The following is a 25676-nucleotide window of genomic DNA, read 5'->3' as shown; positions in this document are numbered from 1 at the left end:
AAAAGCTGCTTACATAACAAACATAGCATTATTTATGAAGTGACAATTTGTTTAACCTCCTTGGTTCTTAAAACTTGCCCTAATCTATTCCGTTCCTCTTGGTATTTGAGCAAAAAATCTTTTTTTAATAGGCCACACTGTATTTTACAGTGTTCTATAATGGAGGCATAAACAAGGATATATCTTGCTGTAATGTGACAAATAAAAACTCCACTTAGGTATATATTACATTTTTCATCTACAAATTTGACTACTCTGTGAATCTCCTAATGCAGAACACCATGAACTATCAACTATAAAAAAAAACATTTTTCTTGAGCCCAATAAACAGAATCATTCCTATGAATGTTATTATTTTTTTATTGTAACTTAGTTATACTTACTGTATTATACTAACATTATTCAAACATTTCCACAGTTTTAATAAAGGTTCACTCCAACCTGTTATGAAAGTGACGTGTATAAGTTGGCAGCATTGTTTTGGAGTACCTTTATTCCTCATGGGTATTTTATGCAGTCTGTTTTGAAGACTCAGCAGATCTAATCAGGAATCTGGCCTTTTCTAGGTTCAAACATTTGGGCAAGGGGACTGAAGACTGTCATTAGTTTTCCATGTGGCTTCACTGGCTGAGAAAATGTTGGATATGTGTTTGTTGCACACAAAGGCTCTGCAGTTTAAGTTTTCAGTGAATTTAGTTATGTGCAGTTCTAACTGTATTTTTCTTCCTTGGCATAGTGAGGTGTATTTGTAGAGATACGGACAAATTTTAGCATGATTAAGAGACCATAAGATCCCTTACATTTGTGACTGTAAAATAGCTCTAAAAATGAAACATAATTCTTTACTATGTCGACACAACATTTGGTTACAAAACTTTGCCATAATTCAGCAGTTTTTGTACTCTAAGTACTTAGATTGCAAAATGGTCCCCTTTATGTAAATAGGTTAATGTTTACCTGTGTGCTGATATCAGGATCTACAGATAATATTGTAATCATAACCGCATGATTCTAACTTATGAGTACTAGTCTTAAATCTAGAATACTTGTTGAATACTACAATCTAGTTGGATACTAGAATCTTGTGAATACTAGATGGGTTCATGATGGTATTTGTTGTTGCTTAAATGAACATTGAGAATTAGAATTATTACTTTGGTATGGTTAAATAATGTCATTATAAATGGATATATTGTGGATCAATCCTAATAAGAAGGATTATGTGAGTACTAATCAAGGTTTTTTTTTAAAGTAAGCTTTGGAATTTGTGAATATTTATGGTGAACAATGCTTAAATGTATATAACTTTATAAAGTAACTTTAAGGTGCAGGGTACATTTTAATAATAATCATGTTTTATCCTTTGAATGAGCAATATTTGCTTGTACCCTTTATATATTGGTATTTCTTGGTATTCTATTGGTATTCTATTTTTGAATACTGTAGTGTATCTGTGTTGTGTATCTGACATTTCTATAACTTCTGTTCCTATTATTCACATGTAGTCTATCATGCCAGAGAGCGCAAGCCTACTTGTTCCCAGAATAACTCTTGCATCTTTTTCAGTACCTAATTTTTACATTTTAATTGTTGGCAACAGGAATATAAATGATTTAACACTTTACAGGTCAAAGCTGGAATTTACCACCCAATTTTAGAATTTGACATAGTTTTTTAAATGTGAACCTGACCAGGGTTAAAACTAAACTTACCATTGAGTTATAAATTAGGTATATTTTTCAGCCTACGTGGATTTATTACCTGGATCAATTTTACTCTACCTGTGTTAAATTTTAAATCTATTTTAATCCCTTTGAAGTCTTTTTTTTTAAATGCCAGGCCAGATGCATATGAGGTCTCTAGCGTAAGCTCTGCCCCTTCTTGTGAACCCTACCCTAGTTGAAGCATTAGAATTATTGCAGTTGAAAGCATTTAAAGCATTTGTACAGAGGTTCACACTTTTGCCATTGTAGGATAAATGTATCTGGTAACTTCAATCTAGGCCTAGATTCCTAGACCTTCTGCTTTCTTAAGTGGAATAGAGATATTCTGCTGCCAATCAGGTCTAGAGGAAGGAAACTCTCCTATTTAAAAAAAACATGCACCTAATTACAGAAATACATAGAACAATAGTTGTCTAGGCATTGATAAGTCCATTGTTCCCAAAGATGGTATGGCAAAATTGGACAGGAAGTGTCCGGAAGAACATGACAAGAATAAGCTGTTAGTAACGGCCCAGGAATAATGCATAACACATGCTTGCTACTATTTATGTAAAAGATTAATTAGGTTTGCTTTTAAGAAAATGCTGCACAGGTTGGGTCAATGTTACAATGTTTTTAGAGTGCAAGCTTGTTATCCATTTTTTGTAAATCTGCTAGTGTGTCAACCAGAAATTCATTTTTTATCATCAGAAAGTTTGCATAAATGCATTAATAATAATGACTCTGGTAAGGATACTTCTGTTCTGTGTCACTTTTATACTTAGTAAATAAAAGCGCACTGGCTGGAATGTAGATAATTAGTTCCATATGAAATCTGTAATGATGTTAGCTTGATTGGTATTTGCTTATCAAATTTGCTAAACCACCCTGGAAATCTATCATCCTTTACTGTAATCACTGCATTTATATATTAACAAAAAGTTAAATATTTTGTAAGTTATCCTATGTGCATAGTATAATTGCTTTTCTTGTGTTTTATCAGGACAAGATGTCATCTTGGCACACAATTATTTTATGCATGGGCTGCTTTTTCCTGCTAATTCAAGCGAGACCAGGAAAAGAAGAGTTTGGTGTTAAGCCTTTTTCACCATTCATCAGGCTACGGCACAAGGTAATACATAAATCTTTATTTTTGTATCAGTAAGCCACTGGAAATACTATAGTAATCCTTTGTGCAGTAACATGCACTTATATAAAATTTATCTCTATTGAATTTTGATCAGAGGGACATGGAGGCCAGTCAGTGTCATTTATGCCTTTGTCATGCAGGAACTTCCTATACCCTTTGGCCATATGACACCAGGCATTGTCCTGCACCAGGAGGAACAGTCCCACTGTACCCACATAAGGTCTGACAATGGGTCTAAGAATTTTATCCTGGTACCTAACGTCAGTCAAGGTACAATTAGGTAGCACATGGATATGCTCCCAGTGGTATTCCACCTAGACCATCACTGAACCACTGTTAAACTCCCATCTTCATTTTGGATAATATTGCAGGCAGCATGGCATTCACCATGGTGTCTTGAAACTCTTTCCCGTCTGTCAAATGTGTTCAGTATGAACGCTTTCTCATCTTTTGCCAATGGTGAACTTGTTGATTTTGTGTTTCCTGATAACGAATGTCAGGCCCTCATGCCACCCTAAAGCTGCGTACACACTTCCAATTTTTGTCGTTGGAAAGGATCTTTCACGATCCTTTCCAACGACAAGGGACTACACGATGCATGAACGATGCTGTACATACAGCACCGTTCATGCTCTATGGAGAGGGGAGGGGGAGAGCGACGGAGCGGCACCCTGCTGCGCGCTCTCCCCTTCCCTTTCATTAGGATCGGCTGTCGTCCATCGTCCGTGGATCCGGCAGATCGGTCATCCGGACGATGGACGACACCGACTGTACACACGGCAGATTTTCGCCCAATGCCGATTATCGGGCGATAAAAATCTGACGTGTGTACGTAGCTTAATGGAGTCTGTTGCTGTGAGTTTAGTCAGAAACATGCACAATACACAAGTAGCTTGCTAGCGGTCATCCTGTTCCTCCTCGTAATCCCTTCTACGGTCCTGTCCAACATGCATCTCCTGTTATCTTTAACATCGCCAACAGCATGTATGGATGGGCCATCTTGGAGGATCTGGACTACATGTGAATTCCCAGTGGGCTTTAGATACTGGTATATTCTACTGTAGAGTAGCATTAGTGACAAGGCTACTGTTGGAATGCAAGACAGGATGAAAAATCAGTCAGGAATAGTAAGCAAAGATATGGTCGGTAGTAAAAACTGTTTCCTCTTTGTGTATTGACCTGCTGTTGTCCCTCCTGTTCACCTTTTGTCGCTTCCATTTGCATCAAAGTAGGTGGATCTGATTAATAATCACATTTTTGTTGAGGTACAAATATAAAAGTTTTTCACTTAAAAAAGTATTTTAAACTAGAAAGATTTTGGTATATATACATCCATGCGGCAGAGCATTAAAAACACAGCAACACTTTTTTTTTTATCCAGACTATACAACATGCTGTGACAAGAAATAGTTGCTTGATTACCCAGCATGGTTTTTGTTTTTCTGTATGGCTGGTACAGTTTGGAGAATCACAGCTGTAATGCATAATAGGGCTTTTATAGATAACAACATCTATCTGAAGCTCTGCATAACATTCAGTACAAAATATTACTACAGATGCTAGCTATTCTTATAATGCTTCAATTGATGCAAAACCTATAAATTCACCATTACAGATCCTGTAAAATATTACATAGGGATAAAAAAACATGATTATACATAATATACAATTATATGGCAAGTTTTGTTCTATGTTGCATCAATATTCCTATATAGTTTCCTCTTCAGAATGATACTGGAAACCGTGGATCCACATAAAATACTTATAGTTTATCAATAATATATATATATATATATATATATATATATATATATATGCTGTAAGTTGCATGGATAAGGCACATGGCTGCATACTGCATTTTATTGGTGCAAGTAGGTTCTAATAAAAACAAAACTCCAGCCATCGGTCTGGAGTAGCAATAATAAATTAAAACAACTAAGTAACTAGCATTTAATAAGACACTGTTGCCAAAAAACTTCCCTGCAAAAGAATATATATTAACTATTTAGGTTTGTGTGTCTCCTATCTTCAAATCTTGATTTTGTTGCATGCCATGGTTCAATCCTTCAGTTTACTATGGCACTACTGGACACAGTATTGAGGTATAGGTTGGAAGATGGAACCACTGTGACAGAGAATACAGTAGACATGGGCCACCTTATTTTTCAGGGAAGAGATTTTTTTCAGTGATATCAGTTTTACTTGAAGAATAATGATGGAAACCTCTGTACTTTGAGAGTGCAGGTTCTCCACCCAAAATTGTTCAACTAACAGTATAGTCCTGCTTATTACATTGGGAGTAAGCTGTCAAAGGCTTGGTCTATATGGCTCAAATTTCAGTTTTACAGTAGCAGTCAGTGCTTCTGTCAAATTTACAGCAAAGCCCCACAGAATAAAGGTCACTCTCCCAATTATAATGTGTTAGGTTTTGTCCTGGAGGACACCTAGGGCTTGAGAATCTTCCCTTTGCCCACCAAAGCCTCTCTAATGGATAGGCATTATCATACTTCAGAACTCCATCCTATGCTCCTCTGCTACATAACACTTACTGAGCACACACACTTGGTGAATTGTACTGAAACAAAATGTTAGATTGACATTGCATAACTTCATACGCATTATTTAGTTAGCAGGTGAACAATTCTGGTTGATGCAGGCTTTTATACAAGGGGGTGCTGAGAAGTTCCTGGCTTTGCCCAGAAAGAAGAGAGCCAGAGTTATGAAATAACACATTTATTCAACATATTCCCCCCTGAGACTGATGCACTTGCTACAGCATAGTTGCAGCTTTTCTAGACCGTTCAAATAAAAGTCCTTTCTTTGGTTGGGCCTCAAACCAGCTCTCAGCAGCATCTTTGACGTCAGAAATGTCTTCAAAACATTGCCCCTTCAGGTGTTTCTTCAAATTCGTGAACAGATAATAGTCCGAAGGGGCAAGGTCAGGTGAGTAGGGGGGATGGTGGACCAATTGGAAACCCAGGGTTTTCAATTTGGCAGCCACAACGTTGGACGTGTGCGCAGGTGCATTGTCCTGCAAAAAAAGGATCCCTTTGGTCAACTTTCCATGGCATTTCGTCCTAATTGCCTCCTTCAGCTGGTCCAGGAGGTTAGCATAATACTGTCCAGTGATACTAGAGCCCTGAGGTAGATAGTCCACCGACAGAATACTGTCCTTGTCCCAGAAAATGGACGCCATGGCTTTTTTGGCTGATTTTTGGGTTTGAAACTTTTTTGGCCGCAGGGACCCACTGTGATGCCATTCCTTTGACTATTCCTTGGTTTCAGGATCATGGATCTGGAGCCAGGTTTCATCCTCAGTCACTAACCTAGCCAAAAAGTCCTGTGCATTGGCCAAAAATTGGCCAAAACGGCTTTGGATGCTTTAACTTTTTCCTTCTTCTGATCACTGTTCAAACATTTGGGCACCCACTTCGCTATACCCAAACATGCTCTCGTGAGATGTCAAGTATCTGTGCTATCTTTTTTGCGAATATGCATTGGTCCTCAATAATCAGCTCATGAACAGCATCGCAGAATGCCCAGTCAATTGAGGTTGGGGGGTGCCCACTGCGGGGCTCATCTTTAACGGTGAAATGCCCAGTCTTGAAATGAGAGATCCAATTTAGACAGTGCTGTAGGAAGGACACCTCTCCCCCAGTGTTTGTGACATCTCAGTGTGAATGTCCTTTGCTGACTTTCACTGGAGAAACAAAAACTTCATGATGGCCCATACCTCCAATGACGTGAAACTTGCTTGTGCCTTTGCCATCAAAGCTTCTCACTAAAATAAAAAACAGTTTTAAGAATCGCAAAGACCTGGTATTTGCACAGTTACATTCTAAGATATTAGGCTGTCATATGCCCTCACACTCATTTTTCTATTTTATCTGGAAGGGGGCAAAGCCAGGAACTTCTCAGCACCCCCTCATATTGTTTTTTTGTGTGTTTGGGTTGAACTTAATGCACATGTGTTTTCTCTACTTGGCCAACTATATACCTATGGGTGGCTCAGTGGCTAGCACTCTCACATGACTAGGGTCCTATATTTATATATTGGTCTGTGGACTATTTGCTTGGAAATTGTATATTTTTGTGTTTGGTCCCCCCCACATCCCCAAAAAACATACCGGTAGTTTGATTGGCTCCCCATTAAAATTGACCTTAAACTAAGACTCAACAATGCATGAACGAGCGCTTTACATATAGATGGTTAGGGGAGGGGGGAGAATGATGAAGCAGCACCCTGCTGTGCTCTCTCCCCTTCACTTCCATTACAATTGTTTGCCGATCGTGGATCCGACAGGACGGATCACACACGCCAGATTCTCATACAATATCACCCTGATGCGATTACGGACGAGGAACCTCTGATGTGTGTACGTAGCCTAAGTTTGGGATTTTAGATTGTGAGCACCTCTGATAGGCAGTTGACACACCTGTAGACTGTCTAAGGTGTTGGTTAATATACTATACTACTATAGAATTGCACGTTAAATGTATTAATAATGACTGTTCACACTAAAATTATATTTTGCACCAAAATATTATTTAGGAACAGAAGTTCTCATACTTTTTCCACCTTGCTCTTGTTGTACTAGATTAGGAAAATAAACTAGTACCGCATTATGCAGTAAAAGATCTAACACATTGTGCCAGTTTCAGAGCTTCATAGTATGGCTGCACTAGATGAATTGTCCAGTATTTATAAATACTGTATGATTTCTACATATTTCATTCTTTTAGAACTGTATTTCTGTATGAGCCTGGAACTGTCAGGCAATGAACTGTTGCAGAATCAGCAAGTGACTCTCTTTTGTTGCTGTTCCTCCTTTTCCATAGTAATAATATACTTTGTCTCCAAGCACATTTAATTTACATTCTAGCTATAGAGAGTGCTGGTAAATCTTAAATGATACAAGCAATAAGGAAGTGGTGAATATCCATTTCCTAGAACCTGAACTGTCAATCTGGGGCTAGTAACACAGAGACAAAGACAGTCTAAACAATGTAGGCTGTATATTAAATTTTTAGGTCATGACCAGGTATTTTAAAAATAATGAGTAGATAATATTATTATTTGACATGTATTTTTTAGTGTTGTAGTCCAAAGCAAAATGCAGAATGATTTATTTTTAAACTTTAAGGCAACTAGTGTTACTGTTAAAATTTGGGCTGATTGTAAATTTGGCCCAAACATTTACACTTTCAGTTCGGTTCTGAGCTACCTAAACTAACATTAGCATTGTTCAAGTTCCGGTATCTCTTCAATGTACAATCAATGACAGTTGCTACTAGTGTAGGTTAACAATAGACTGTGGGACATTGTCCATGAAAATAGTGCTAAGCATTTGCTAGTGGTCACAAGGGAAAGGGACTTCAAAGTTTAGTGAGGTACAGCTTAGTTTGGCTTTGGCTGAAACCAGAAATTATCTTTTAACTTAACAGGGCTTGACTGAGCATATCTCCAAATAAAGTGTATATATTTACCTTTTCTGATTTCCACACAACCAAGAGTTTTTTTTTGATAAACTGTGTTGCTGCATAACATAGTAGAAGCTGAAAACTTGGAGTGTTAAAATAGTGTTAGTTTTCTTGCCAACTGTAGTAAATGATTTCTGAAGATCTCAGCAACATTTGGTTTACATGCATGCACTCCAGCAATGGCTGCATGGTGCTCAGTGGATATCCTGATGATACTGTATTTAAATCCCCCTTTTTAGTCTTTATTGGAAGCCCATGTGACAGCCTGGCATTGCAGCAGTACACTAAGAAGACTGGGACAGTGTTGTCATTCTATAACAGGAAGTGACTAATCAAGAACCATGATGGCAAGATTACCTGGAACAATTTTTGCCAGTACAAACCTGCTCTGAGATTAAGTTATCCTGCTCGGCTTCCAGTGGCTTGGTCACTTGCTCCGCAGAGTCTGCACATTTGACAGCTGCTATCAGTGAGTGGTACTAGTAAATGCTCACTGCCGCCCCTATTTATTTCCCATGGAGCTGCTGCTGGGTGATGCAACACACTAAACACATTGCTGTTGGTACAATAAACATATACAACATAAAACCAAAATTTCAATACATTGCTATGGCTTAGGCTAAACTACATTCCTTTATTGTATATAAAATTATGCAATCTCTCTATTTGGTAGCAAATCTAAAGACGACTGTGTTATCATATCATAACATATAGGTAACCTTAAAATGGTATTAAACTTAAAATTTAAAAAAAATGTATAATCAAGGTTCTACTATGATATTCTATATTCTCCGATCTTAACCTCCCTGGCAGTATGATTATTTGAGTATTTTTACATGTCAAATCAGTACATTTGACATGAAAATATACTTCTAATTCCAAATTTCCCACCGTCCCCCTCCCCTGATGCATGCAGACCGCCCACATACACATCGCATACCCGGCCAGCATCTGCATCCCCTAGCCCAGGGGTGTCAAAACTTTTTGCAAAGAGGCCAGATTTAGTGAGGTGAAAATGTGGGGACCAACTATTCAGCACGTACTCAGGGTTAGTGTGGGCGTAGTCTGCGCGGGTCCTGCACAGCACATGCCCACTATAATGATGTAGGGGACTCCCTGTGCCAGAGGCTGCGGGCCGGTGGAAATCTGAACACGTGCCGCAAATGGCCCCGGGGTTGGACTGTGGACATGCCTGCCCTAGCCTCACATCTTCAACGCTCACACGCCAGGATGAGTGGCTAGGGGAGGCAGATGCCAGGCATCACCAAATGGATCTAGATGCCGGGCCGGCTTCGCTGGAGGACGCCGTGGGCTTATGAGGACCTCAATTCCACCATGAGACTGGCTCGGGATTCCGAAATTTCAATTTCAATGTTAAAGAACATAATAAATAAGGTAAAAAATAAATCTAACCCAATAAACCTGATTTATTAAAGCTCTCCAAGCTCTCACTTTCATCAGTGAAGCTGGGTAATTCAGTGTATTTTCTCCAGCATTAGAGAGCTTTAATAAATCAGGCTCGATGACTCAAAATAAAAAATGCCTGATGGGAAGAAGCCACAAAGAAGACGGCAGTGACAGTGCATGGAGCAATAAGAGGGAATGCATATCCTGAAGGGAGGTACATTAGGGGGTACGCCTGCCGTTATGTGAGTAATTCTGTGAACCCACAGCAAATTTAGTTTATACCCACTCAGCAAATTATTATTTCACAGAATTATTCATTCTAGTACTTACTAGTAAGTACCTTACTAGTAAGCAGTTGTGAATTAAATAAAATAAAATTATGTTATTAGGACACAAGTCTGTATTGAAGATATGTCCACTTGGACAATAGCCAGGTAAAACTTGATAAAGCAGAAAGATTTATTGATTGGCAATGACAACTATCAAATGTAAAATGTTGGAACGGTTTCTTCCAAATGAACAATTTACAGGGGTCTTACCACTGGTGCCAAAGGCTGCTGGGTGGAGGAAGTCAACATAACCAGTAGTTGCAGTTTAATTTAGCTTGAAAAAAACTATTCAACTTAGAAGGAACAAAGAAATGCAAATTCCTTACAAGACTTCTTTCCCTACTGAAAGGAAATAGATTTTTCTTTCAAAGATCAACAATGTAAAAGCAAGGCTTCTTGTGTATCTGCCACATATGGGAACACTAATTCAATACACAGGACCAGAAGAAACATAAGTGATTGTTTTGCAGAATTCTAATAATGGTTTCATACACCAGATCCAATTCATTACCCATAGAGCAATTGCAGGAATTTCTGCATTGAAGCTGCACGCCATGGAAACACAAAGCTCCCAATTTAAGGGCAGAATGATATGCAATGAATGAAAGAGCATCCGTTTTCTAGGAATGCTTGAAATGAATTCTGTGGAGAAAACAGAACTATTTATGTTAATGGATCATGAATAAGTATGCCACTGCATGCCTTAAGCTCCTTCATAACGATAATCTTCAAATCTAATATTTTCCATTCACTTCTCATTATTTAGAACAGGCAAATATTTTCATTTCTAAGGTATCATAAATATAGCGTATTAAGGTGCACTTTGAAAACTGAAACAGTCAGTCTCTGGCTTTTGGAACATTTAGGATAAATGTCAAATATAGCGACTAGATACTAAAGCCGTGGCTCAAATTAATGAAAATGTGTTATGCCCTTGATAATCTGTAAATAGGATTACCAGCATTCAATTTCTTTTTAATTTACAGTCAGTTAATGTTTTCAAGATCAGAGATATTCTGCAGTACTTTAAAGCCTTTGAAAATTGTTGTGAAATTATTAGGTAGTTAAGGATTTCTGCAATTTTTTTTTTAAGCCTGTTGCTTGTGTATGGCTTTAATACTTTTCAAGTCACTGACCTAAAACAAGCATGCAGTGAAGTCTAAGTGATATTAGAACATTTGATACTTGTTTTAGGTCTGTGATTTAAGAAGTGCTATTGCTAGTATAGCAGCTTGTATATTTCCCCCCTGGGCGATTGATTTCTGGATTTATATGTCTAAAAGAGGTACATTGTTTTTCATATTATACTGTAAAATAAATGTGTAATGAAAAAAAATTTACTACTTTTAGACATATAAATTTCAGTGTATTGCATTCAATACAGTTATTTTGTATTGAATGCAATACAAAATAATTAGCATTTCCCACCGTGCCCCTAGTGGCGGCTGTACATGCTGGAGGACAGATCGAGGAAGATGACGCAACCAGACGATGACAGGATACTGGAGGATGCCGATGGGACCAGGTAAAGCTTTTTTTTTAAACTTTTTTAACTACACCAAGTGTGACTCGGGCTTACTGCTGGGGAAGTTAATATATGGCACAGGGCAACAAAGGAAAGGTGTCTCTGAAACTGGTGTTCTCATTGGGAAACATACTAATTGTATAATTATTGTTGCAAAACACTTGGCTAGATTTTTACTTTTCACAAACAAAACAAAAATGTAAGCATTGTAGTTTACCACAGAGGTCACCAACCTTTTGGAGCTCATGGATCACTAAATTTACAGCCTCCGAACCGTGCATGGCTGGGGAGCTTGTATGTCACTCAAAGGGGAAGGAACTTCCCGAGAGTAACGTCATGATGCCAGAACCCACCCATTCTCCCACCGCTCTGAGCCAGCAATTCATACGAAAGTCATGGTCCGCGGCTCTGGCTGGTGCACCCTCCCAGTGGTGTCCTTCTCCTGACCCTGCTGGGGGGGAATTTACCCCACTCTATGTGACTGCCTAGTGAGAAGAACTAATAAATTATTCTTTTCAACTTACCTGTCTTTCCTCCATGGTCAATGCCCACAACTTCAGGCAGTTTTTTTCTGGGTGTGGGTCCTTGGCCATCTTGATTGCCCAGATGACTTACCTTAATGACTTAACTTTTGAGCATGCGCATGGGAGTTCATTGATTCCTGACAACTGGCTATGTCAAAATCTTACACTGAGCTGCGCATGGGCAGCTCAGTATAATTTGTCTACGCTATATAAATACTGTACAATAATAATAATAACAGAAAATTGAAAACAGATAGGTAAGTTTGTTTTAATTCAGAAAGGACGTAACATATCCCTTCTGCAAAGAAAGAAAATGTAGTTCTGCCTAAATTTATATTGTATTACAACAGTGTAGTTATGCTTATGCTAACCTATTTTATTTTTTCTAAAGATTCCATTACACGAATACAAGGTAAATGCAAAGGAGTGTACCATATGCAAATTTACCAGCATATTTCTGATATGCTATTAATTGCCACCTACCACTCATTGCCTTACAATTATACAATATTTCCAATAAAAGCTTCATAATATAGAACGTGGATTTTTTTCCATGTTTTTATCTTATATTGTAAATGTGTGTTAGCGATTTATTTTATTTTATGGGAAAGTATTTGATACATAATCAAACAACAAATGACAGGAATGTAAAATGCCAGTGAGGTCCTGGATTAGTGCAATAATGGAGTGTTGATATGCTTACTACAGAAGCAGGGCTGAAAAAAAAATGTGATGTCTGCCGTACATCAAAAGCTTTACGAATATTAGGCTACATCAGACTGAATTCAATTTATCTCTAACCTTCTACTATCAAATTTATAGAAGGGTCTTCCAGAAGAGGAGCGTTTGTTGCTTTGTACCCTTGCTTTTCTGATGCCTTAGGCAGGTTATTGGGGATATAAAATATCCAACTGTGAATTACATTGCCTAAGGGAGCTTATGTCTCAAGGTTGTTAGGTGATCATAAAATTACTTTCTTTAATTTTGCTACAAATAGGGTAATATCCTCCGATTTAATTTTCTGTAATGGGTACATAAAACAAGTCTGTCTTTTTTTTCTAATTTCACAGCCTGGCCCTCTTAGGTTTTAAAAGTTGTTATATACCCAGGCTTTATATGATTATCTGGTCATTTGAAGATACATTTGAATATTTCAGCAATAATTTGAATACTGAGCTCATTGCAGTGTAAAATTGGTCTGAATCCCAGCTGATTTAATTTTATCAGAACACACTAAACCATTATTATTTCAAGTTTTTTTTTACTATTTCCTTAAAAAAGAAAACTTCAGAACTAAACAGGACGTAATGAGTAGACTTGTGTAGCCCATTATTCTAGGACTAAATTTGGAGGAGCCTGTAAAAAAAGTCAGCGACTGATAATGTTTTAAAAGGACAGAAGAAGACTCAACATGGGAATATGAATAAATTCAGACAGACACTCAGACACCTTAAAACATTGTTTACCAACTGGGGTTTTATAGAACCCTAGAGTTTCTCCAGAACTACCATCCATCATTGCTCATCTGACAACTTTTTCCATCTTGATATCATTAATCTATACATAAATTCTTGAAATAATTAAATGTTTAATCTGCAAACATCCCCCCATATGTGCCTCCTGGATCAGGGGGGATTCTTTAACATTGTGAAAGGGGTCCATCTGTCTCCCTTAAGCTTTTGTGCTTTTTTTGATATTATTCCTTTTAAAAGTTTTGCAATAATTAGAATCCTAATCCAGGCAGTAATGCAAAATTGTTAAGAATGGGAAAGTGGTGGTGGTGGTAAAAGGTGGTAGAAGGGGGAAGGTAAAATATTCTTCTTTTATTTCAGTCCATACCTTTACAATACTATCATTTAAGGGATAATCCATGTTTAGTTGAATATTGCAGACCACATTCTTTCCTTGAAAAAGTCAGTTGGAGAGTGGGAGACTGTAGAGATAACATATCATTTTTCCTATATATAATACACAGAAAAAGTACCTTACAAAAAAAAATGTATAATTGAATGGTAAAAAAAATAATCAGAATAATTAATAAGAATAAAAGAGAAAACGTTCATAAAGGCTGACGTTATTTATTATTAAAGTTTTTTCGATTAAGATAATAAATGGGCAGAAAGCACTGTGGTAACTATAGGTGAAACTTTGCAAGTATTATTAATATCATGCATTTATATAGCGCTGATATATTGTGCATTACTTGACAGAATCCATTGTCATGTCACTGTATTTACAGAGTTTTATTGAATGATCACTGCATTTGAAATTAGTAGTTTTTAGCGATTAGCCTTCTGAGCACATGCTTGCATTCACTATTTGTAACTAGGGCTAGTCCTCTTTTATGGCATCCATTGAAAACTAAATGAAGCCTCCAACATAAATATACTATAGTCCAAATCAAGAAGTGGTCAATACATAAAGTTGAATTTCATGTAGCTCATTCTCCCACTGACCTAATATAACCTATAAAATACATTAACAGTGAAATTCTTCTATTTTCCATATTTGTAAGCAAAATAATATATCAGAAACACACACACACATTGTTCATATCATTTTGTAATTATTTTCATTTTAAAGAATAGCTTTAGATTTTCATAGGCTAACACAATAAAAAATACAGTTTCTATAAATTGTACATAATTTAAATTCTTACATGTTAATTTTAGTGAAATATAATGATCTTCTTTTTTAAAATTGTGTTTTGAAACCCGAGAATATGCTTTGCACTAAATTGACACATTTATACAAGTGAAAATTAGGGGTTCCGCCACTGCTACATTTCCAGCTGTAGTTTAAAGGCTGTAATATCCTGTGATGTGCAAAATAAATGAACTGCTCAGGAATTCATAAATACTTTTCTAGGCAACCCTGCAGCGCTTTCAGATGCTTTTTGTTTGCCTGGTGCATATTTGTTTCCTATTATAATGAAACAATAGGAAAGCTGTATATGTTAAATGTGGCAAGGCGCTAGAGGTGGTATCTGGGGACAGAATTACATTATACCCACACCTGTGCTCTCAGTTCATAGGAATAAACGATATGCAATGCATCTAGGGGCTTTGAAGATGGTTGATATCTTTATCAAATGATACACAATGGCTCATTTCTGGAAATCAGAAGACTGCTAGGTGTATTTATTCAGATTGACAACAGAACTGTGTGCACCAATGAAATGTCTCTCTCTGCTTTACATTTCTAAAGCATAATAAGGATGTGTTACTTTATGCTGCTGCTACAATAATTTTAGTATTTTATGAACTTATATGGGTAAAAGTGCTTTAAATTGTATTCAGTGTTGGTTTTTTTTTGTGTTTATAACATATAGTTGTATTTCTCTGAATATATACACATTTAGTCTGAAATAAGATGGCCATATGTTAAAAGTAAATTTGTTGTTATTCATTACTGCTAGGGATAAGCAACCTAATTCTTACAAACCCGTATCTTAAGAGTTAGACACTTATTTTGGGCATGGGACTTGCCTGCAATAAAGTGGGCATCACAATCTTCTCCATTATATCCTTCCATATCCTGATCTTCAGCTATCGTGATTGGCCAGGCCAGATGAGGTTCACTTATTCCTTGTGCACACAAGAGAAGCTGCCAGTACCTGGTATTCATGGCATCAAATGATGAGCTTTTTATGTGCAATTCAGCAAAATTTGACAGCAGGGTGGCGATCAGGAAGGTAATAATAGTTATTGCAGAATGGATAGCACCTGTCTCTTTCTGCAATAAACACCTGCCTTATTGCCAATTTTCAAAGTGGGTCTTTAGTTCTATTTTAATGATAAGGCTTCTGGTGCAGATTGAGGTTAGTATTTATTAAATAAGGAGTGAAATAGTGTTAGAAATCCAAAGAACATTTGCACAGTAGGTCAAAGAATCTTTATAAACCATTGGTTTATTGTTGTTGTGTGAATTGTTGTGCGAATATCGATGATTAAATGTTCTTTACTGTATTACCAACGTAGCTTTGAGTGAATGTACCCAACACTAAAATACTTTTGGTGAAATATAGACCTTTGTTCAGGGCAAATTTAGTGAAACTGAAGGTTTGCTACTCAATTTCTCAGTAAAGGGAACTATGGTTATCTTATAAAATAGAACCTGGTAAGTGGTGAATATAAAGGTCTGTTTTTAGCTGGTCACCTTGATAAACCGTAAGCCATACTTCTATTTGCTGATGGTTGTTAGTGGTAGACCTGACCCTGGCAGCCACCAGCCTATTGAAGTGTACCAAAGTTTGTTAAGTTCAGAATTAAAAATACTCTTTCTTCCGGGGAAAATACATCTTCAAGGGTGTTATTTACAATTTTAGTTCTCAAATAGCTGAGGTTCACATATGTGGGGATCATTTTATGTAAGAATCTTTTTTTTTTCATTACAGTTAGAAAAGCTGTAGACTTCCTACTTGTTATGATGAAAAACTACCACAGCTCCCAAGAACCCCATACCAAGACCAAATCTTTCAATGAAAGAGTGATAGCGCTTTCTGCAATTTTCCTAAATAATATTCACTATGTGCATTCCCTGTACCATGTAGAAAATGGTTACTTGTATTCACTACTAGCACAAAGAAAATTTTGGTGTGGCTTTCTCTCCTCCTGTCATATACAAAGCTGTACAGCTGTGCTGATTTCGAAATTCATGACAGTTTTCCTAAAACTATATACTGTTATTTTCAGGTTATTTTTTTTTTATTTACCCTAAACGTAGAGTTTAAAAAGATTTACATGACTTGTCTTCCTCTATTTCTCTTTGCAATATAGTTTTGAACTTTTTTTTTTTTTTTTTTGGAAAAAACAGCACCACACCAACACAGCAAACAGAAAGACTATTATAACTGCAGAAAAGTTCAGAATGATACTGTTTCACCATATTTTTACTTAAACTATAATACTGTACTTAAACTATGGCATACTTTTCAAACTCAAAAATGGTTTAGGAAAAGGTTTTCCTACAACATTTGCCATTGTTGTATATTTTCACTGCAGTATAAATGGTTATAATACAATTGACAATTATGGTTTATTACATTATGATTTGCTCCTTGGTGATACCTTTTGTTGGACTGTATGTAATCTGCTGTTGCAGCATTATATATTATTTTATATTTGTGAATCAGTTATCATGCACAGTATGTATTTACAATAAAAGTGCTTATATCATTTCTTAGATATGTTCACCTTTCACCTTAAACATTTCACTTAAACCCTTTCACCTTAAACATTTAAACCCTTTTACTTTAAACATTTGCTGGTAAAAATACAGAAAAATCAAGTTTTGCTTTAATAAATTATTTTTTTTTTTGGCTTGCAGCGTGCCTTTAAGAATTTACTAGCAAATTGCACTTCTTTAGAAAGAGTCAAATCACCTCTAGGCCTTTATGATTTGCTGATACAAAAGGTAGGAATAGGTGAAGAAGGATGGAAGGGTTATTAATACTTAGTATTGTAATCTTCTCTAATTCAGAAGCAAGTGAGATTACTGCAGCCATGTAGGATAATCCTAGACCATATTTTGTTTGGGGGTGGTGGTGGGGGGAGGGTCTTTTATTTTTCTTTGTGGGCGAGTTTTTCTGGACACCTATTGATGTCTAGTTACACCCCTGTCCACCAAAAATAAAATGCCAGTGAAAGACAACCCCCTTTGTTTTCACATAATGTGATTGTCCTGAGTTTGATATTACTTAAAGAAATGTGCCTTAATGTGTCATTAATGCAAGGAAGAGCATATTGTTATAATAAAACATTCCTTCTCTTGTTCTAAAACCTGTTTAGTTCCTCTTTATACATCTGATTTCCTGTGGAGAGAATGCCAAAGCCTTATAGGCATGTGGCTCCAATTCTTGCTTTGTTTAGAATATCTCCGTTTGTAGCCACCCTATTGTGTAGGGAGCTGAGACTACTGTTGTAAAGACTCACATCCATAATACAGAATGCAAAGAATCATGAGACTTGGCGTTTTTCCATAGGTAGGCAGTATTTGAATTATTCTCCAGAAATAGTGAACCCCACCAGCAGCTTTTAAGCAGACTGGGCGCATAAACCAACACCTTTTTTAAAGTAAGAACATTTTTTTTTTTAAATATGGTTGAGTAATTTTTGCTCTTTACAACTTTTATGTGATGGCTATGACTTTAGAACTCCTTTAAATAAACTATACCTCTAGCAGTAGATGAATTTGTTTTGTATAGCTATTTCTGATTTTGTATTTTATCTAAGTAATTTCACTATTCTTATGCACTTTCATATGACATATAAATGCAAGCAGAAATTTAAAAAACATCCGACAGTCAGGATGACTTAATGATAATTCCGGTTTATAGTCTGTAGATATCCGTGGAAAACATTGTGGCTAGATTGAATGTTGAAAATCACATTTTCTATAACCTGGAACAGAAAATTATGTGTTGCAAGAAAAAGTCACATACGAGATAGGAACAAATTACATGAAAACACTTTACATTCTACAGAGAAAGGCAGTGAGGGCTAGTAGTCAGTTTTAGTGGTTCTTGGTAAAGTTGGTCGATATGGAAAAAAGTAACATACTTGTCCTTGACCAAACCATAGTTTTAGGAATCTTGTTAATGCTTTATGTGTTTCCTTTGCCCTCTGCTACGTCTTCACTGCTTCCTAGAGTCCAAAACATATCCAATATACAGCAGCTAGACATGTCTTCAAACATCTGAAACTACATTATATACAGTCTTAATAAATCTCATTCATAATATAAAAAAATCATATCTAACAAAATATCTTTCAAATCTTCCAGTGGGAAGATTTCCTAAAGGTTGAATTTGCTGTTGACAAGTGTTTTTGACATTAAAGAGGGTTTAAATCACAACTTAGATTTCCTAAAATGTGGTCTGCTCATAATGTCACCTTTTTTTGTGGTTGTATTTGCTTGTTAGAAAGATCAAAAATTGTGGCATGAATACAGAAATGAATGTTAAGTGTCTGATTATTCATATTCATTGTCACCGGATTCATCTCTAAGATCATTAAATGTTGTTTAATGAGAAATTACTAACTTGCTATTCTGAATATTTCAAACATCCATCATTTAAAGGGTGGCATTCTTTTTTTTCTTGCAAAGAACCCCTGAGGTTTCATTTTTTAACCCTTAAAATGAAAAATGCCAGAATTTCCATAATTTAAATGTGACATTAAAGAGAACTGGTCACGGTTTGTGCAAGTAACCAAATATTCAGTTTTAAATTACTGTAATTGTGCAACCATAGTTATTCTACAAGACTTTAATACTGCAAGCTTACCTTTGAAAGGTTTATTTGTGCCCCTTTATTTAAAATCCACTAACTGTACCTAAACATGACATATAACTCATTACCAGAGATAACCTCAAAGTTCAACTTAACTTCCATTTTTTTAAGTGCTTGATCAGGAAGGCCAATATTGTAGAAAGGGACAGGCGATGTCTATTCTGCAGTAATCCCTCCTACCCGCTTTATAGCTCTAGGAAACTGTAATGGGCAGATCAGTTTTGGTTATCAGAATACCCAGCAATCCAGGATTTTCCTGTGTGTGCTGGGAACTCACATCATACAGGTCTAGCCAATCAGGATGGCTGAAGATGTCAATGAAATGCAGGACAAAATTATGAGACACGCTAACACTAAACTAGATGACACTTATGAGTTCTTTATAGGTAAGCCTGCCCAAAGATTTTTTTCTTTATTAGAACTGTGACTATTTTACTTTAAGCAAAACTACCTTTAGTCAAAGTTATGATTGAAGCATAATGCCAAATTTGTTTTATGGCTTTATTATATTTGTTAATTAAAAGGACTACAGGATTACAGTCAAGAGCTAATTTCTAATGCTATTGTACATGATTAACATCTTGTAATGCATTATATAGGAGAGGGAATAGTAACAATCAGCGCCCTTGCGGTTGAAATTAATTTTCCCAATTAAACAATATTATTTTAGGATTGATAACAGTCAGTCTTTCTATGTCATATTTTACAGTTGAATTCTTAGGAGAATAGGTAAAAACTGTGAAATAAAAAATGAAAAGGTTTTTTTCTTGTAAGTCTTTTTAAAGCACACTTTTTCACAAAAAAATAGTCTTTAGAACATAGGGTTACCACCTGGCCAGTAGTTTACAGGCCTGGCCATACAAATTGGACTTGTTACCAATGTTGTTAAAAGGAGATGGTATTTTCCCAGGAAGGTGAAAACCTTAAATGTACTTTAATATTTGGCATTGGTAAATTTAAGGTGACTCTGTCTCTAAATAAAAAAACAGTCCATAATGTGCCAAGAAGAAATGTAATACTCAGCTCCCCTGCTGCCTTTGTCAGCAATCATCGCTGTATTGTTCTGAATCAAATCTTTCTGGGAGTATCAAATTCTTGGTCCCCTGCTGCACTCACATCCTGTTAATCCTTACATCTCTACAGGACACACTAATGAGTAGTATTTTGAAAAGGGAGGTAAATAATAAAAATCTTCTTTTAAGGGGGGATATTTTTGAATAATTTTATTTTTTCTGGTTTTAAATAGTGTTACTAGTGTTTACATATCATGTAACTATTATTGAATATTAGTTTGAGGTAAGCATGTGCTGTGACCTAAAGCTTTACCCTAATTTCTGCACCGAGGCAAAAGACAACCTGGGCAGTTCAGCATTTGTCTGGTTGGTACCTGCTGTTGTCCGTACCATGTCTGACTATTGTGTACCTTATGTGATACTCATTAATCTAAAAGCATGGGTACATTAGTCCTAAGCATTAATAAAACTTGGTATCAATAAGAATATTGTAATTTTTTTTATTATTAACATTTGGACTTTTATATACAGGTTGACATTCAAAAATCCGGCAACCTCTGACCCTGAGGAGTGCCAGATTTTCAAAAATTCCAGATTTTTTACGGTTATATATGCTGTATATCGATAACAGAAAATGACTACCTGTACAGTCCTTTAAATGGTAGCTGAATCCATTTTGGAGCTTTACAGCAGCAAATAAATGAGAAGGAATGAGCAGGAAAGCACGTACAAGCAAGACCCAACAGCTGATTCTGGAGTACGGCGCCATCAAAACATAAGCAGCGCTTCCAGAAATCAGTGTTAGTTTGAAAATGTGCTCCGAAATCCTTCCATCAGAAGGAACTCGATTATCGATGGCCAGATTTTTGAATGTCAACCTGTGTTTGGATATTAATATTATTTTTATGTATTTGGATTTTAATATTACTTTGTATTAATATTATTTGGAATATTAAATGGATAAGAAATGGGCCAATTGATTTTTTTGAGTAAACAAAGGTATCATACAGTGTTTTATGTGTTAATAGAAATAGAAATAATGCATTACATTTTCTTCCATTTTTACCAAAGTAAAATCCAAGCTTAAAAGCTCTACAAGTAACATTTTCATCATATCCTCAAGCTATTTGGTTAATCAGAATCGGGTGATTACTGCATTGCACCTTGAATAGATTGCTGGTACTTGAAAGGAAGCTTTGTTCCCATAGCACTGAAAAGCAATGAAAAGAAGGCACCGAGCAGCCTTTAAAAAGAAAACCAAGAGGGACACATAGTTAACACAGGTTTGCATTTCTTTTACAAGAATTAACAGTTACCATGACTTTATGTTATTGTATCTAGCTATAAAACCATTGCATGAACCTTAATCCACACATATGTTTTTTATTTTAAGTTACCTGCAAACAAAAAATGTTTTTAACAGACACTGTCCATGCTTGGTTCAAGCATGGTGGAAAGTATGTCGACTCAATGGGCCTGATTTATAAAGCTCTTCAAATGCTGGAAAGCATACACTTTTATTAGTGAAGCTGGGTGATCCAGCAAACCTGGAATGAGAATAAGTCAAGAATGAGCATTGTCACAATCTGAATTCCCTCCTTCACATTGTTGTAATACTGCAGCCTTACTTTTCAGAAATAGCAATTTCAGCTCTTATTTGGTAAAATTTGTCAGATTACTCTCACTAGAAATGATCTTTTGTGATCATTTCCAGTCACAGATATACAAACACAAATCTATTCCATAGAGGAGAGGGCGAGCAAGCAGCACCTGCTGTGTGTTCCTCCATAGAAGTGCACAGCAGTTGTACCCCAGTCGTCATTCAACAATCCACCATGGTGAAATGATGGATGATGTCGGGGAACCACTGTACCCATCTTAGATTTAACCCAAGTCAAGCACGACTGTTCATCTTGGTTACAACCATCGGACAAGTGTATGTGGCCATAGACTGTCTTATCCCCTGTTTATGGGGGCTTTACATTCTGACACTGAACTGACACTGCTTCTCAAAAAGTGTGAAATATAACTATAAAAGAACAGTTATTGCTAAGTACTAAAGGTGCACTTGTGGATTGCAGATTTTGATGGATTCCCATTCCTGATTTGTTTTCATTATTGCACAGGGTTAACAAGTAAAAATATGTATGACCATCAGAGGTGCTTTTTATGGCTAACAAGGATTTTCCAATATTTATTATATTTAAAAGACATGTCATGAGTCTCTTTAACCAGCTGGGAAAAATTGAAATGCCAAAATATTTTTTATAGATGCTTTTGGTCTGCAACTGTATAAGAAATAATACTTTTATACAAAAAGTTCAGCCTAAATTTTTTTTAAATCTTTGTGTAATATTACAAGATCAAAAAGTTTTTAAATTCTATTTCTATTGTAGTAAATCAAAAAAGAAGTGCATTGTAGGTCAGGCTAAATAAAACATGTGGGTACAAACAAACAAAAAGTATAATATGAGCAGGAATAAGGGTACATTCAAGTGAACATGAACTTGAAAAAGAATACAACAAAGGTATATTATTATGTCGCCTATTATAGTGAGTACAAATCAATTAGTATGTAATGGATAGGTAGAGGGTGGTTAGCAGGGAGTAGGAGATTGTGAAGCCAATCTGTTGTTTTAAGATCAGAAGTGTAAACATTTTTAAGGACAAATTAGTTTAATAATAGACTATTAGAGGTTAGTTTACTGTAGAAGTTGGGAATGTTCACACAAATAATTGTGGGAATCTTCAAGTGAACCTTTTTACTCCATATGTGCTTGTAAAGGTTTTTTGGAAGTTGAAGTCCCTTTTGGACTGTTTCATATTATGCTGTACAGGTAGTCCCCGGGTTACATGCGGGAGTGGCAGTGAGGTGTCAGTTACCGTATAAAATCCTCACTGTGAGTAAATCACAAACACAGCAAAAAAGACATTCATTATCTTCTGGATCAAGCTGTATTTTGATATGCAAAAAGAAGCAACTGCAGAGTTTATCTTGGTCATTAAAGAGTTACAAGGCTGTTACAGATCAGCTCCACTCTTCATAGTGCACAGAGCAAGCAGGGAAGCCCCATTTGTATCTAGGAGGCATCCGTATATCAGCTGTTCTTAACCCGGGGACTACCTCTACCACCATGCACCATCCCCCCTGCTGCTAGAGTAGCCAGGTATTCTGACATTGCTTCTTTGAACTCCCTCATTTTTTCTCTCATTTAAACATGGCTGTCCTAAGCAAACATTTACTTTATCATAAACATAAATGAACCTGCCTCTTTATAGCATATTATAATAGGGAGTAAATACTTATTCCAATTATAGTGTCTTAGCATTGTCAGCTTGCAAACAAAAGTGCTGTTGTAGCATGATCTCCAGATAAGAAATACTGCAGCAAGTTTACATTGTGAAAACATGATATAATAAGCCTTGGTACCAAACATACTGGAAAATAGATTTGGGGTTTACGTACACTTTAAATCAAGTCTTCTAAAATGCTATAAAACTAGTTGTCACTGCTCAGTTTTCGGGGAGAATTTTCCTAACCCTTTCTAGATGCCACAGTAGATCTACCGGATCAAAGATCAAGGAATGAGTACATTTATCGAGATGATGCAGTATACAGTTAGGTCCATAAATATTTCGACGGAGACAACTTTTTTCTAATTTTGGTTTGGTACATTACCACTAATTTTAAATGAAACAACTCAGATGCAGTAGAACTGAAGACTTTCATTTCTAATTCAATGGGTTGAACAAAAAGATTGCATAGAAATGTGAGGAACTAAATCCCTTTTTTAAACAATCACTTCATTTTAGGGGCTCAAAAGTAATTGGACAATTGACTCAAAGGCTATTTCATGGGCTGGTGTGGGCAATGCCTTTGGTATGTCATTATCAATTAAACAGATAAAAGGCCTGAAGTTGATTTGAGGGGGGTGCTTGTATGTGGAAGATTTTGCTGTGAACAGACAACATGCAGTCATAGGAGCTCTCCATGCAGGTGAAACAAGCCATCCTTAAGCTGCAAAAACTGAAAAACTGGCAAAATCTACAGTTTGGTACATCATGAGAAAGAAACAAAGCACTGGTGAACTTAGCAATGCCAAAAGACCTGGACGTCCACGGAAGACAACAGTGGTGGATGATTGCAGAATCATTTCCATGGTAAAGAGAAACCCCTTCACAACAGCCAACCAAGTGAACAACACTCTCTAGGAAGTAGGCGTATCGATATCCAAGTCTACCATAAAGAGAATAGATCAACCTTTACCAGAATGATGACAAGAAAAAAGTATGGAGAAGGCGTGGAACAGCTCATGATCCAAAGCATAGCACATCATCTGTAAAACATGGCGGAGGCAGTGTGATGGCTTGGGCGTGCATGGTATATATATATATATATATATATATATAAAATGTTATATGTTGTATGCCATTGCTATATAGCGCATAATTGATTAATTAAACCAGTAGATGTCAAGAACAGAGGTCAGGATCTTCTTCAGGTATATAGTATAATAGTTTAAGGAGGGCATGAACCCTAAAAAGGTTTGAGATACAGATTATTTAGAATCTCCTAATCCAGAATAGATGTCTGCAACAGTGACGTGAGCGAAGGGAGAGTAGGGGACTGGTTGATGTAGGGACAATGGCTACCCAGAAACGGAACTGTCAAGTGACCTGGACAGTAAATATATACCTATATATAAATATATGTATGGAAAAGATTGGTGAAAGATGAGGTGTGGGAAAGGGTGGGAAGATGGTTAGTATTTACCTGGAAATGGAATGGAATTAAGTATTGACTAACTAATCAATATTTGGTGTAATATGTAGTCACTAGATTTTAGGCAAAATGTATACTGCAATATCTGACTTAGTGAAATGTTTTTAGAAATAGATCATTGACAACTACATTACAATGGAAATCCCTAATTCCTAGTAGATTGTATAAGGGAGAAACTTGGATCCCAGTATACTTTATAATGGCAATCCATTAGGCCCTAGCTAAAATGTTATTTGTCAGGCATAGGAGCTCAGTGTAAGTCTTAATCTTCAATATTCTTGTCAATAACTATGACTTATAACCTATGAACTTTCTATCCAAGACAGCATCATTCAGTGCTGATCTTAATGTAACTCTTGTGCAAAAACTGGAACAAAGAAAAAAAAAAAAAGAACTACGGTAGGAGATGGCATTAGTCTCAGCTAAAACACATAAAAGTGCTGTATCAGTGTTATAGTCAGATCTTTCGT

General features: G+C 36.3%; 1 long non-coding RNA gene across 1 annotated transcript in view; it reads left to right on the top strand.

Moving 5' to 3' along the window:
• Positions 1–25676, top strand: part of LOC140326948 (uncharacterized) — an 89752-nt gene that overhangs the window by 44923 nt on the left and 19153 nt on the right. The window contains exon 2 of the long non-coding RNA XR_011919949.1: positions 2707–2835. This is a non-coding gene — a long non-coding RNA (uncharacterized lncRNA). The remainder of the gene's footprint in view (positions 1–2706; positions 2836–25676) is intronic.

Source organism: Pyxicephalus adspersus, chromosome 3 (assembly GCF_032062135.1).
Source record: "Pyxicephalus adspersus chromosome 3, UCB_Pads_2.0, whole genome shotgun sequence".
NCBI lineage: Eukaryota > Metazoa > Chordata > Amphibia > Anura > Pyxicephalidae > Pyxicephalus > Pyxicephalus adspersus.
This window is presented reverse-complemented; position numbering and strand designations above follow the sequence as displayed.